Below are 15,000 nucleotides of genomic sequence, written 5' to 3'. Positions count from 1 at the left end.
CCATATACACTGGAGTGCATTGCAACAATTTCATACTTTTAAAGATTGATATTTATGCTTTGATTGTTAACACATTTATTGTTATTTAGGTTTACTTAATAAAATGCATTATTTATTGTTAGATTTTTAAACTTTTTTAATCCCACAAGGTATTCGCCGCTCTTTGTCTTCATGTTGACGCGACATATTTTTTGTTTTCTTTTTTCTTTTGCTTGGAATTAAAAGCTATAGCATTATACTAAGTTCTTTAATGGTGTTCTATTCACTTTATAGTATCATGTTTTGTAGGAAGCATAATACAACATTAATTTTTTTATAAATTGTTAGAGATTTTGGGATACTATAAAAGATACCTTCTATTCTAACTCGAAACAAAATTGACTTTAATAAAGAAATTGTAATGATGAATGTCCTATACATCCCGTGTGGTCTAGTGGCTAGGATACGCGGCTCTCACCCGCGAGGCCCGGGTTCGATTCCCGGCACGGGAAGGTTTTCGGGTGGCTTCCGTGTGAATCATCCTGTAGTCAAAGGTCATTCATTACTCCCCCCTGAGTAGGCAAAGCAATATACCAATACCTCCTCCAATCTCAAAAAAGGAAAAACTGGCAACTCACCCCCTGTTTCTAGAGTAGGAGTTCTCATTTATTTCCTAGGAGGGCCATGAAGCAGTATGAAAATTACGACGAATTAAACTGGATTTTGTCTCACTCACATTACCGTGCATCTCACATATCAATAAATTGGAATCTTTCCAAAATGTGTTCTTGTTCTATAGTTGTTGACACCATTACAGTTTTCATAATCTGTAATAGCTGAATCTGAAAAGATGACAGACACAGGACTGGGCTAAGGAGATTATTTTATGTTGGTTAGATGCCATAGAAGAGAAGAGATTGCGAATCACTGTTTTAGAGTACTCCGATTTACTAATTAATTTGAGGAAAAAGATGGTTTTGAAAACAGCCAAATCCAATCAAAACAACCTAAGAACATAACGTGTTTAAATAGTAAAAAGCAAATATAGGTATCAAATGACAGCTGGTCAAAAACAAAGTGATAGCGTTTAGCTTGTGGACAGATGATCATTCTATTTGAAAATATCCACTGACGTAAAATAATAATAACAATAATATTAATAATAATGATAATAATATTGTTAATATATTAAAAAATAATAACAATATAAGAATTTGAAGGTCACACTGCTTGTGGCTCAGCACGGACCAGGTTATTGGCCATTTAACTATTCCTTTAAGGTCATGCACTTCAGCTCTGGTCAGAAATATCAGATTACAAGGATGCTATAGTGGAAACCCATATTGTGGAATTATCATTACAGTATTTCCAATGCCACACTCTAATGCCAAATACCGAAAATTCTAAACTGTTGATAAGAAATAATGTTAACAGCATAAAACCATCTTGGTCATGAAGCATGGGGTTTGGCATCAAGGGCAATGTTATGACTATGAATTTCGTGACTTCAAATGCATGTTCCCGAGCTTCTAATTCCAGTCTTACAATTGCAGATAAGGAGGAAGTGAGTTGAAGGATAAAATACTATTAAGTAGGTTTTATGGTAAGTTTGTGCAATAAGTAATCGTGTTATTAGTTAAAATTCCGTTTCACTTCAATGAATGTTTTTCTTTTAAGGGCACTCTTTAAGCGACTTTTTAGTTTCTTTTGGAAATGTGACTTTTCATGGAGAGAATTGGCAATACTGGTGCTGGCGTACCCTAGCTCCCATCCGATCTGAGATACTTAACACACTCACTGATTATATATCAAGACACAGTCATTGTAATAAGCATAAATATCGCCATTTAGTGGCTTTTGATAAGTACTGTTGTATCTATTTCCGTCATGGCTGCATTGTATTGTTTGCATATGGGTTAAATACTGAAATAAATCAGGTTGGGAAGACAGGGCAGTAATGAAGTGTAACAGATCCATATGTATCTCATTCGTCCCTTCCTGGTACGCTTCACATTGGTCAGATGGAGAATACTTCCATGCCACTGTGTTGAAATCTTTGTATGTAATATCTGTTCTTGGACTACATGATATCGTCACAACTGAGTCATTCCCAAAACTTTCCCGTGCCGGGAATCGAACCCGGGCCTCGCGGGTGAGAGCCGCGTATCCTAGCCACTAGACCACACGGGATATATTCAAAGCATGCTTTTGCTTGTGATTAATTTTTAATTATCAATTTCGTTATTTAGAACTAAATGGGCCGACCACACGACGAACTTGCCTTTAAGCAGATATGAACTTTAAGTGCAAATAATCCGACTCGTATCACATTTATCCTATTCACCTCTGAATTTTTCTTTTCTTTTTCTTTTTCTTATTTTTTGCTAAAATTCGATAGATGATGAAGCATTAAAACAAAGATCGGCATTAGAAAATCATTTAAAAAAACAGAAAATCACAGTGTTCCCATTAAAATGGACAAACCAACTGAAATATGGTTTGAATTTGTGAATTCAGTTGCACCAAAATACTGTGTATTCATAGTAACAATAATCAGTAACGTTTTCTACTGGATTTTAGCAACTTATAAAAATTAAACTCTAAGTAATGAAACACGTTCTAACAATTCTATGTCTTAGGTTTATGTTAAAATTGATCAGTAGATATTCAAATAAGTTGTGGGATTTTCAGGTTAACAGAGATAAGAAAATGACTGAGGATTCCTGGGTTCCCAAAGATATACGAGGCAGTGATCTTTCCAGGGTGTGAAAGCATTCCCTTTTTGTGTAATGTATTAATGAAAATAAAAAGTTGACAGCCCTAATAGATCTCAAATTCAAAGCACAAACTGATTCCTTAAACAACAGTGACTGCAAAACTCCAAGGAAATTTATTATGATCGCTGTAACATCCTGAAGAAGATTCGCTGTCCGTGCCCCTCCAGCAGGCACGAAAAAGATCTTTCCGAGAAAAATCCGTCGCGAATAATAGCACTGGTGTGAAAAATATTTGAAATGCACATTAAGTTCATAATTTTATCTGCAATTAAGGCAACCATTTTATCCGCAATTTAGGTAAGCAAGAAAAAAAATAGATTAAAAAAGCGTTGCGTGGATGGGTTGATTACTTGATATATTCAAGATCTAGGAAAGCTTTACATGTTTAATAATGACCTTAACTGAATCTTATTTACATTAGACTGACGTACTATTCAAGCGAAGGTAAATATATTCTGAATACCTTCTAATGACCGACCATGACGAAATTGGTGTCGATGGATTCCTCTCACACTCTATTGCCCAAACACCTCTCAAATCAACACATTCATAACCCGATAACATTTGTGGGCATGAAATGTACCAGGGAAATTGCGGAGAAAAATATGAATAATATGCACAGAACACAGAATCAGTCACTAAATTGTCTACTGCAGGGGCTGTACCCCCTGCGATCTCCCTCTTAGGGGGGTGGGGAGGCAGCTTCCCCTAACCCCTGCAATGGAAGACAAATAATTCGTACACATATATTATATATATATATATATATATATATATATATATATATATATATATATATATATATATATGTATGTATGTATGTATGTATGTATGTACGTATACGTGTGTGTTTTCGCTCCATTTCAGCTTCTTAGGGCGGTAGGCAAAACAGACGACCGAATTCAGTACATTCAGTTCCTGGGGCGCAGCGAGCACGCTTCGAGAAAATTTTAAAATAATAATAATAATAAAATAAAAAATAAGCTACGACCAGTGATATAAAAATAATGATAATAATAAAATGAGGATAATAATAAAAAATAAAAATATGTGTGTGTGGCCCTGTAATTGGGACAAGCTAGACCTTGAGGGAGGCAATCAGTCTTGCAATTAACCCCCCTCAACTGATGCTTCTGCTTGCGTGTGCGTGTCCATACTCGCATGTACATTCATAACTTCCATTTCTATCTCGCGGAATCTTCTACAATTTTTGTTACTGCAAAAGTTACGTGACACAGAAAATTGCATCAATTTATACCTATAAAATACAAATATATTGTATAATCATTTTTACCTCTATATATTCTCGTTTGAAAAGTAGGTTAGTATATGCCCTCTGTAAACAGCCACAGACGAAAGGTGACGAAAGGTAATCAAAGCTGATATTCGACCTTCGCATATCCTACATGTTTACCTAGATAAGATATACATCTGTGTGACTGAGGAGCACATACTTTAATGATTAAGGAAGTTGCATCAATATCTGCGAGAAAACTTAAAGGCAACTTATAGACCTTCAAATATATTTAAATGCCCATTTTCGATGCATATCCCGTGTGGTCTAGTGGCTAGGATACGCGGCTCTCACCCGCGAGGCCCGGGTTCGATTCCCGGCACGGGAAAGTTTTAAGAGTCGTCTGAATACTTAGATAAGTAGCCAATATGATAGAGATCTCGAATTTCATAATGGACTTTTTCGTAATGTTTTTGAATACCTGACAATTCAGACATGTTTCAACAGCCGCAGGCAAGCAGTCTTGTATACATTACAATTCGTGTTGTAAATGATGCCACTGCAACATTAGTGGAAAACCAACCTCTAGACTTGGATCGTTATATACTAGTGGGTACCCAAGTACGTTTCGTAATAACCGATAAAATCATTCCAACCCCGCTACTTGTTGACGGGCCAACTAGGTCAATTTTTGTTGCTTTGAACAAGTTGCGTGAGGCCTTGGATCTTGCAAGAGGAGCAACTATCGAAGCATCCTGCAAGGCTTGGTAGGAATATGCCGCATACATCGATCGTAACCTGAGGCCGCCCTGGTAATTAGTGGCTGGAACCGTGGTCCTCTGTAACAGAAAGAACACGCACACAGGGCCTGAGCGGATTTTATGGTCCCCGATGCCAGGGACCTGCCAAGGCACGGAAGAAACTGTCAATTAGGTCGTCAGAGATCTCGATCCCGCGTTTTCAGAACCCAACTGTCACGCGAACCAGCTGCGCCCATCTGCAGCTTAAGGAGCTGTAAAATGGCTTAAGAGTCATAGGATATACTATAGTTACAGGCCGTGCTACTAACTTCTTATACAGCCCGCTTGTTTGGAAGTCATACTCTGCAAGACCCACGTTGTGACACTGCATCATTTGATGTTATGTTGAATCATTTTACCCCTAAGTGCTCATATATATACCTATTCTGTAATATGTTGGACTTATGGTGCGTTCGGAACTGCTCGTCTATTTCGTCCAGACCAGTCGGACGATATGTTTTGACCGTTCGGAACCTCCACTATCTCGACCAGGACAAGTTGTCTAGCTCGTCCAACTCGCTCTCTTGCGAAGGTGGCCGAGCAGGACGAGATGACGTCACAATAGATTTTGTATGTAAACATTGACAGTTGCAGGTAACCACAATATATTGGTGGATAATTTTATGACCCTTTATTGGTGTTATCAAAGGATATTTTTGTGTTTGTCAGTTGCAGGTAAGTTAAATATGCATCAGAGAAGTTACAAAACCTATGCAGTGAGTAAAATAAAGACACCGGTATGATAAAAAAGTGAATGTTCACATTCGAGCCGGTTGCATTCTGAGCAGCGAGGGTCTTGGAGGTTCCTAACGCGGCCCACTTGTCCTGCTGGTCCTGGACAAGATGTCTGGAAGAGCAAGACAAGCAGTACCGAACGTAGCATTAATGACGCATTCAGACGACTCTGAAAAGCTTCCCGTGCCGGGAATCGAACCCGGGCCTCGCGGGTGAGAGCCGCGTATCCTAGCCACTAGACCACACGGGAGTTGGAAAGTAGTGGAATAATTTTGTCAATGTTTCGTCATGTCTCTACAACTGTTTTTTATTGCCAATCTTGGTACAACTTCCTCAATCGTTAAAGCACGTGCTCTTTCCTCCTCATTCACAAAGATACATATAATATCCTAGAGAGAGTGTGTGGGGTAAAAGTTCGTTGCATATCGTCTTTGATTACTTTTCGTCCCTTGCAGGTAGACAAGCATTCCCTCATTTATATATACATAATGGTTCAGACGTAAAGTGAACGAATACCCACTTAAAATATATATTTAGAGAGGAAAAGAGATTTTCTATTGCATATGACGACCTTGCAATACTTCATACAAGATTTTTATATTCTAAAGGTTTCAACTGATGTGATTTTCTACCATAAAATTTTGCAAACACATCAAAATTTGCCATTTTTGTAAGGAGATCTTATTATAGAAGTTTAGAATTACAAAGGATTCCACGAGAAGAAAATCTATTGTATCTATTGTATTCCAAGTTCGCAAAATTTATATATATATATATATATATATATATATATATATATATATATATATGTGTGTGTGTGTGTGTATGTGTGTGTGTGTGTGTGTGTGTGTGTGTGTGTGTGTGTGTGTGTGTGTGTGTGTGTGTGTGTGTGTGTGTGTGTGTGCATGTATATATAGTCACGTAATGAAAATGCAGAAAAAAAAACTTGTAAATTGACGTTGAATGTAAATAAGTGCCGTAAATTATCAATGACCAAATGTAGACGTAATGAAAGTGCAGAAACAAGAAAACCTTGTGACTTGACGATGAATATAAGCAATTACCGTAAACTATCAATGATCACAACGATTGATATATTGATTACTCGTGTTCAAAATCATATTTCATTCGTTTGGTTTTGTATGTGATTTAAAATCATATGTGTGACTGACAAGGGGGTTTTGTGTAGCAACTAACGAATTAAACCGGTTTGAGCTGTGAAATTTAAACAAAACTGCAGCTCAAATATTCGAATCATGGTTCTTGAGAATTTAAGGGAAAATAAAGACTCTGGGAGGCCACTTCAGACTTTTTTGCTGTATTGCTTTTTCGAGGCAGTAGTGTTGTGCTTTCATCATAAATAATGCTGGCATCGGAAAAAAAATATCGGATATATAAATAAAAGTATGTAAAATTAAATATATATATGTGTGTGTGTGTATATATGAATTGCCACGTTGAATTGATTCGTGAATCAAAAAGACAAAATTGTAGTGGGTCTTAATTTAAGTACCTGGAGGACTTCACTCATATACATATCCCGTGTGGTCTAGTGGCTAGGATACGCGGCTCTCACCCGCGAGGCCCGGGTTCGATTCCCGGCACGGGAAGCTTTTCTGGTTCCCAACATACCACAGAGCCACACTGCATTCTCACCGTAAACTTCATAAGTGACGCAAAGTCTCGCAAATGTGTAAAGTAAATAACTGAGCTTTATTTTCTTATTAAGTTCGCAGTACTATAATCACCAATGCCCATATATTAGCATATACTCGTTTACCTTCACCTTCAACTTAGTATGTCCTAGCCTAAAGCATATATTATTATGCGTGTCCCTGCCATTTACGATCAGTGTATATAGACATAGAAACTAAACGTTGCACATGTGATAGAGTACAAGCGTAAAAATCTCATTTGCTGAACCACAGAAAGAGTGAATTGTGAAAGTGACTTAAGATTATTTTAACATGGGATTTAATAGTTATGATTGAAAGGAATACAATATATAGACAGATAGATTCATAGATATAATATAGAATATAATTATGATTGAGAGGGAGAGAATATATAGACAGATTCATAGATATAATGTAGAATATAGTTATGATTGAGAGGTAGAGAATGTATGGATAGATTCATAGATATAGAGATATGATATAGAATCCTCACTGTTTATTACAAGTGACATTTCATTGTTGAAATGTCTTTACTGGTTGTCAGTTCGGCTACGTATCATTTCATATTATGAAACGGAGGCGTTGCAGAAGTTGTATTTAGTACGAAAGCGTCACTGCATGGCACAAACACCTTAATTATCCTTTATATCAAATCCTTGACGGGATAGCCCCTGTTAGCGTAATAACTTTTGTCTTCACATTAGGGTTATTGCAAGTACAGAAATCTTGGCATGACTGTTAAACTGGTTATGCTAAGAATGGTAATAAAATGTCTATATGTGACTACAGTCTTGTATTTCTACATTTATATGTATGTATACCTTTTTTTCCTTGCTTAAGCCGTGAGATCTCCGATTTACCATTGTTATAATTGTTATAATTAATTAATACAATTAATAATTGTTATAATGATAGTACTTAAAATGTAAAATTGGTAAGTCCACCTCAAAGTGCCCGCAAAAATGCCTCCGGAATGCTGAATATCAACACTGGAGGAGCTGCCATCCTCAACACAGGTCTTCGTTTTTTTTCGCTCTACTTTATTAGCATTGATATCATAAATTCATACAAATCAAATCAGTAATGTAACAATAAGAGCTCTAGGATTCAATGTGAAAGCATGAAATATCTAACGCAGACTGAATGCCAATGATTCATGCAGATTCCAATATGACACTTCACCGGCCCATGCATCCTAAATGACTCTTGACAAAAATGCCATTATGAAACTGTGATGTAACAATTTATTATTACATTAGTCAATACAGAAAATATAAATATCAAGTTACACGTTATTTATCATTACATATATACATATACATACACACACACACACACACACACACACACACACACACACACACACACATATATATATATATATATATATATATATATATATATATATATATAATTTTGAATGTTTTTGCACAGGCATTAAAGAAATCATTGTATAATCCCTTATTTTCATATATGAATTGTATATCAAATCTTGAATAAAACTATAGGGGGCCACTCACGAAATCTGGCTCCCTCTGAGTATTAAAAATTTTACACGGTCATACAGAGGTGGATATTACCAACATCACATATAACCAACAATTATTTTCGGTGTTAATTGATCCAGTAATCTGACACGATGTACTATTATATTATAAATTGTCGTAGCTGTAACTTCATAGATGCACCCTTGCAATGTTAGAACCCTAAAGCCAAGGAAAATATTCATATCCCGTGTGGTCTAGTGGCTAGGATACGCGGCTCTCACCCGCGAGGCCCGGGTTCGATTCCCGGCACGGGAAACTTTTCAGGAAAACCATAGTAAGTAATAAATACAACCGCAGATTAGACGGTGTACTTTCCGTATCATGTTACCATGATTGCCAGGTAGTCTAAGCGAACCGGACAGCTACGTAAGGGAAGGTCACACTAGTCTTCTCTGACCTGGGCTCCCTCGCCGAAGGCTGCTGACCTGACCAATCCCTGTAGCTGTACATGACCAGACTAGTGTGACATCAGCTTTACTGAATCGTTTGTACGATTCTTGGAAGAATGTTTAGCCAACAACAAAAGCGATGTCGCCTTTTCAGACCTGGGCTTGGAGAGATCTCGCCCTTCTTGCCCCGAAAGGTGGCCTACGTTCAAACAACCTGGACATAGTTAGGAAAGGGGGGGCGGGGGGTTGCAGGGGGTAATTTAGATTCACTACGCAAAGCAAGGAGTGAGTGTTCGGCTATGTGTCAGTCCCATCTTATCGAGGCTAGTGTCTGCACCCCCCCTCTCACTCTCACTCTTCGGCCCCGCCCTTCTCACTCTCCGCCCCCCCCCCCTCTCTCTCTCTCTCTCTCGTTCGCTCTCTCTCTCTCGTTCGCTCTCTCTCTCTCGCTCTCTCTCTCTCTCTCTCTCTCTCTTACACACTCACACACACACATACATACTGTGAGTAATATTTGTGGGTGTGAATAATGTATCGTCTCAAATAGCGCCTCTTGGGCTACCAAACATTAATAAATGGCTTTGGCCGCAAAACTTCGAGCGTAATGGGGTGTAAAGGTATAGGTATCGATTACCTTGTTTTCCTTTTATTTCGTTCGGGTGCCTCCTACGAACCACGACCTCCAGTCGCGTTCATGAATCGCGAAGCACGGTTTGGTTGGGGTCAGCTTGAGTCATCATTATCATTATCATTGATGTTCATTATCACCCAGGAGGCGTCGCCACCGCAGCCCCCAGGGACCTGCCGCCCGGCTCCGCGCCGCCGCACGCCCAGGCCCATCATTACCATTTTTACTATCAATGCTTATCATAATGATCATCATTATCATCATCACTGTGATTATGTCATAAGCATTATTATTATCATTATTATGATTATGATTATCATTGATGATTTTTTTCATTAGCACTATATAATCAATTCTGTTGTTTGTATGAGTGACAAACAGAATTGATTATACGCACAGAGTTAGACACGAATAATCGTCCTATTCTTCTAAATCATCAAAGATGAATGAAAGTCCTTCTGGCACCGAGGACTTTCAGCGTCAGGAGAGGCGATGGAATTGGGTAAGGAAGGAGGGAAGAGAAGCTGCTCAGTGGGCGCGTCGGCCGGACAGCCTCTTCATTATGGCGGCCTCCGCCCTGCTCACGTCCTTGGTGAGCCCTACCAGTAGCAAGGGCATGTTTCCAGCCCTCGGCCACAAGAATTGAACGCCATAGTTGCGCTCAACCCATGCGGCCATGCTGCCTTCGGGGCCGAGCACCAGGATATGCTCCTCGCGCCTGATGTGGAGCGGCACGAGGACGTGCTCGGGGCGGAGCTTGAGGTTCGCCATGAGCTCGAGTTCGGCGACGGCGGCCCGGGCGTTTTCCTTGAGGCCCGTCACCAGGATCTGGGCGCCGGGCTTGTTCCGCTCAGGGAGCTGGATCGTCACCCCGTGCCTCTGGGCGACATGACGGATTCGGAATCCGCCCTTGCCGATGGCCTTGCCGATCCGCCCGGGTTCGACGCAGACCGGAATCGTCCCCTTCAGCTCCTCTCGGCGAATTCTTCATTATGGCGGCGTCTCTCTGCTACCTGGAGTTGCATGGAGTCCACGGTTTTTTCGGCTGCGCTCAAAGGCCCCTCGACCACCAGGGGCCATTCAGGGTGCTCGCGGGAGTGGGTGCGGAGCTTAACCCCGAACTCCTCCTGGACCTTGGAGGCGTGGCATCCGCCTTTTCCTATGGCGATGCCGATGTCTTCGGGAAGGATCTCCACCGGGAGGACCACGCGCTGTTGGAGCACGTCCTGCTGGACGAGCTCCTCCAACTCCTTGATGGCCCCGCGCACATTGGCGGACAGGCCAGATACGACGATGGGCGATTCCCTGTCCTTGGGAACGTTAACCCGGACGCCGTACTTTTCCCTGATGTAACTGATGCGGGCGCCGCCCTTGCCGATGGCCTTGCCGTAGTGCGCTGGCGCGATGTCAGGGGAAGCGCTTTCAGAGCTGCGGACCTGTCCTTCGATGTCCGCGAGCTTTTTGAGCATCAGCGCACGGTCCTTTTCCTTGCCGATTAAGGCACAGGATTCCGAAGGGTCGTCCTCCCTCAGCGCCATCTTCAGCCAAATCCCGGGGGCCTGCTTGGTCTTCAGGAGTAGCTGCAGGTCCACAGGTATTTGCAAAGGCATGCGCAGGGGCCTGTTGCCACAAATGCAGGCTTCCATGTGCTGAATAAAGGCCTGAGCGGCCTCTTGCTTGCCCTTGACGAGGAAGGGCGCCACGAGGTTGCCGGCGTGGGGCCTGACGAGCTTCACGCCGAAATTCCCCGCGGCCTTGCCAGCCTGCTTGGGGAGGGTCTGGCCGGATGGTTCTTTCACAACCGGCTTCGGTCGGTAAGACATGGGTTCTTCGATAGTGAATCCGAAGAGCTCGGCAATCTCGGCGGCAAAGTTTGCCTCATAAGTAGAATTTAGGTTCAGATTATGCATTTCTTCTATCACCTTTTCCAATTCTGATGGGGAAGGCTGTGATGGGGAAGAAGGAAAGTCAAATGACCCTTCTATTGCTGGCTGTGATGGGGAAGAAGGAAGGTCAAATGACCCTTCTATTGCAGGCTGTGATGAGGAAGAAGGAAGGTCAAATGACCCCTCTATTGCTGGCTGTGATGAGGAAGAAGGAAGGTCAAATGACCCTTCTATTGCTGGCTGTGATGAGGAAGAAGGAAGGTCATTCGACTCTTCTATTGCTGGCTGTGATGAGGAAGAAGGAAGGTCAAATGACCCTTCTATTACTGGCTGTGATGAGGAAGAAGGTCAAATGACCCTTCTATTACTGGCTGTGATGGGGAAGAAGGAAGGTCAAATGACCCTTCTATTGCTGGCTGTGATGAGGAAGAAGGAAGGTCATTCGACCCTTCTATTGCTGGCTGTGATGAGGAAGAAGGAAGGTCAAATGACCCTTCTATTGCTGGCTGTGATGAGGAAGAAGGAAGGTCAAATGACCCTTCTATTGCTGGCTGTGATGAGGAAGAAGGAAGGTCATTCGACTCTTCTATTGCTGGCTGTGATGAGGAAGAAGGAAGGTCAAATGACCCTTCTATTGCTGGCTGTGATGAGGAAGAAGGAAGGTCGAATGACCCTTCTATTGCTGGCTGTGATGAGGAAGAAGGAAGGTCGAATGACCCTTCTATTGCTGGCTGTGATGGGGAAGAAGGAAGGTCGAATGACCCTTCTATTGCTGGCTGTGATGGGGAAGAAGGAAGGTCAAATGACCCTTCTATTACTCGCTGTGATGGGGAAGAAGGAAGGTCGAATGACCCTTCTATTGCTGGCTGTGATGGGGAAGAAGGAAGGTCAAATGACCCTTCTATTGCTGGCTTTGATGAGGAAGAAGGGTCAAATGACCCTTCTATTACTGGCTGTGATGAGGAAGAAGGAAGGTCAAATGACCCTTCTATTACTCGCTGTGATGGGGAAGAAGGAAGGTCAAATGACCCTTCTATTGCTGGCTTTGATGAGGAAGAAGGGTCAATTGACCCTTCTATTACTGGCTGTGATGAGGAAGAAGGAAGGTCAAATGACCCCTCTATTGCTGGCTGTGATGAGGAAGAAGGAAGGTCATTCGACCCTTCTATTGCTGGCTTTGATGAGGAAGAAGGGTCAATTGACCCTTCTATTACTGGCTGTGATGAGGAAGAAGGAAGGTCAAATGACCCTTCTCTTGCTAGCTGTGATGGGGAAGAAGGAAGGTCAACTGACCCTTCTATTACTCGCTGTGATGGGGAAGAAGGAAGGTCAAATGACCCTTCTATTACTGGCTGTGATGGGGAAGAAGGAAGGTCGAATGACCCTTCTATTGCTGGCTGTGATGAGGAAGAAGGAAGGTCAAATGACCCTTCTATTGCTGGCTTTGATGAGGAAGAAGGGTCAAATGACCCTTCTATTGCTGGCTTTGATGAGGAAGAAGGGTCAAATGACCCTTCTATTACTGGCTGTGATGAGGAAGAAGGAAGGTCAAATGACCCTTCTCTTGCTAGCTGTGATGGGGAAGAAGGAAGGTCAAATGACCCTTCTATTACTCGCTGTGATGGGGAAGAAGGAAGGTCAAATGACCCTTCTATTACTGGCTGTGATGGGGAAGAAGGAAGGTCGAATGACCCTTCTATTACTGGCTGTGATGGGGAAGAAGGAAGGTCAAATGACCCTTCTATTACTCGCTGTGATGGGGAAGAAGGAAGGTCAAATGACCCTTCTATTACTGGCTGTGATGGGGAAGAAGGAAGGTCGAATGACCCTTCTATTACTGGCTGTGATGCGGGGCTGGCTGTGGCCGAGGCGCGTCGTCGGATGCCGAGGACGATGAATGAGGCGGCGACTGCGACGACCGCTTTCGGTGCTATCGGCGTCTTTTGCTCCTTGATGCTCTCAGCGAGTGCCCGGAGGTTCTGCAGTGCCTCCGCATTGCACTCGCGCTGCCGCCGGAGGTCGACGAGTCGCGGGGTGGGCCGCCGAAGGTCGACGAGTCGCGGGGTGGGCCGCCGAAGGTCGACAAGTCGCGGGGTGGGCCGCCGAAGGTCGACGAGTCGCGGGGTGGGCCACGGCTGCTTCTCCCTCCGCGGGCACTCGATGGAGGGACCGGCGGCGAGGATCAAGCGGGGGATGCGGCCGGACGGGTCTCTTATTTCCGCGACCTGCTTGGCCACGGCGGCTTCTTCTTGCCGTATAAGACGTCTGTATTGTATGAAAAAAGGACTAAAAAATTAGGATATTTCCTTAGCCTTGACTATACGCCTTTATTTGTCGTTGTAGCGTCTGGTGTCCAGCACCTTGTCAGTGTTTCCCTTCCAAACCCATTGCTTTCGATATCCGTCTCTCATATTTATTTCGTTATTTTTGGTAATGAAATGGTTGTAAACATTTGGAAATATAATGGCGTATGAACTAATGTCATATGTTCTTTTCCAAATAACATATCAAAAGTTTACTATTATCTAAATAGCGGATCCAGGTGATATAAGACGAAGTGAGAGAGAGAATAGCTGCTTAGGATAATGCCGAGCCATATGTTAATATACATCCTTCATATATGAATAAAGGATATTTCCGTCTGACGATTATTAAATATGAATAAGTTCCAACAATGTTCAGTTTTTTTTATTTATAGAAAATATGATAAGGAACTGAAATAAAACGATGCGATAAAATTTCTTGATAATAATTTTCGAAATAATATACGATAATTTATTTCTTAAGGCAGGTTTCCAATATATCCATCAAATTAACAAGTAAACAGGAATAAAAGCAATCCCAATTTCTCTCTCTCTCTCCATGTATACTTCAGTCATTATTGCACTATTATTCCGTACTTTCCCACCTCCTCACATTCGAAGTAGCCTAACTATGCCTTAGTTGTTTGAAGGTGGGCCTCCTTTCAGGGCAAGAAGGGCATGATCTCACCGAGCCAGGACTGGTGAGGCGTCGCCGCTTTTGTTGCTGGCTGTACAAGGGAAGAACCTAATCCTTTTTTCGCTCGTGTTTATTATCCTACTCGCATACGAAGTCGCTAGGATGCCAGGGTTTCCCAACCGGGGGTTCACACCTCCTGTGGGGTGTGAAAGTGCCAATCTTTTATATTTATGTATATACAATACACATACACACACCGAAGTCAGGTCAGTTGGCCAATCAAAAGCTTTAGCTGGCCTGAGGGTGTCTAGGGATCTCAGGACGGAGGAGACTAGTGTGGCCCGAGCTGTACCGCAAAGTCCACCAACATGGCTGGAATGTACGATAACTGAGGTACTTCATGTGCTCT

At 42.2% G+C, this 15,000-nt stretch overlaps 6 non-coding genes across 6 annotated transcripts; 4 read left to right on the top strand and 2 right to left on the bottom strand.

The window, feature by feature from the left end:
- Positions 1–419: 419 nt before the first annotated feature.
- On the top strand, positions 420–491 carry TRNAE-CUC (transfer RNA glutamic acid (anticodon CUC)). Its single transcript has one exon. It is a non-coding gene; the product is annotated as a tRNA-Glu (tRNA).
- A 1,606-nt stretch (positions 492–2,097) lies between these two features.
- Positions 2,098–2,169, bottom strand: TRNAE-CUC (transfer RNA glutamic acid (anticodon CUC)). Its single transcript has one exon. It is a non-coding gene; the product is annotated as a tRNA-Glu (tRNA).
- Positions 2,170–4,306: 2,137 nt separating this feature from the next.
- TRNAE-CUC (transfer RNA glutamic acid (anticodon CUC)) lies at positions 4,307–4,378 on the top strand. The gene has a single exon. It is a non-coding gene; the product is annotated as a tRNA-Glu (tRNA).
- Positions 4,379–5,703: 1,325 nt separating this feature from the next.
- TRNAE-CUC (transfer RNA glutamic acid (anticodon CUC)) lies at positions 5,704–5,775 on the bottom strand. Its single transcript has one exon. It is a non-coding gene; the product is annotated as a tRNA-Glu (tRNA).
- A 1,288-nt stretch (positions 5,776–7,063) lies between these two features.
- Positions 7,064–7,135, top strand: TRNAE-CUC (transfer RNA glutamic acid (anticodon CUC)). The gene has a single exon. It is a non-coding gene; the product is annotated as a tRNA-Glu (tRNA).
- Positions 7,136–8,931: 1,796 nt separating this feature from the next.
- TRNAE-CUC (transfer RNA glutamic acid (anticodon CUC)) lies at positions 8,932–9,003 on the top strand. Its single transcript has one exon. It is a non-coding gene; the product is annotated as a tRNA-Glu (tRNA).
- The last annotated feature ends 5,997 nt before the right edge of the window (positions 9,004–15,000 follow it).

This window comes from Penaeus vannamei, chromosome 33 (genome assembly GCF_042767895.1).
Source record: "Penaeus vannamei isolate JL-2024 chromosome 33, ASM4276789v1, whole genome shotgun sequence".
Lineage (NCBI taxonomy): Eukaryota > Metazoa > Arthropoda > Malacostraca > Decapoda > Penaeidae > Penaeus > Penaeus vannamei.
This window is presented reverse-complemented; position numbering and strand designations above follow the sequence as displayed.